The following is an 822-nucleotide window of genomic DNA, read 5'->3' on the forward strand; positions in this document are numbered from 1 at the left end:
TTTATTGCATGCTGACTATAGGTCAGGCAACATACCAAGTCTTGTATAAACATCATTCTGTTTTCTCTGCAAAACTGTCCCATCAGGTAGGAATTATCATCTCATTTTACAGGTGAGAAATAGTTTTATGAACTTAAGAGAAAACAATATATGTAAATGTGCTTTGATTATTACAAAATAGTATTACTTCTATTTATAAATTTCAACCAAAGAGAGCTTCTTAAGCTCTGCAGCAGTACTCTCTAGATGAAAGCCTTCCGACTAGCTCTCAGTGGCAGAGAAGGCAGCTCTTCTCTCATCCTCTGCTGCCTGCCCCATTCAGCCAACTCAAAGGGAACCCAGGAGGCTGCTTGGGCCCTAGCCTGTGCCTCTTTACCAATGTCCTGTATATTGTGATATCACTGTCTTTTTTTTTTTTAAACAAATGTGTTTTGCTTGGAATTCTGGTGGCATTTTTTTTTTTTCTAAATCCAGAAAATACCTTTGCATAGGAAGAAAAACAGCATCAACTCTCTCTGTCTCTGTATTCTCAGCCTTTCATGGTCTACATTACAGCTCATATATTTACTCACCCACTGCACACCTTTCTAGCCATCTATCATACATGAGGAAGTGTGTCCAGCACAAGAGGTAACCATAAAGAAGACCAGGCTGCAGTCCTTGCTCTCAAGAGGGTTTTGCCCTAGGTGCTCTGTCCCAGACCTTGGCTGCAGTGTCTTCTTCGTATAGCCCAGTCTTCATGCCTCAGTTCCATCAGTGCATCCAAAGGTGGCAACGAAGGCCCCCTTTCCCACGGCCTACAGCCTGAAGTTCTTCCTATTT

Source organism: Macaca mulatta, chromosome 6, assembly GCF_049350105.2.
Source record: "Macaca mulatta isolate MMU2019108-1 chromosome 6, T2T-MMU8v2.0, whole genome shotgun sequence".
NCBI lineage: Eukaryota > Metazoa > Chordata > Mammalia > Primates > Cercopithecidae > Macaca > Macaca mulatta.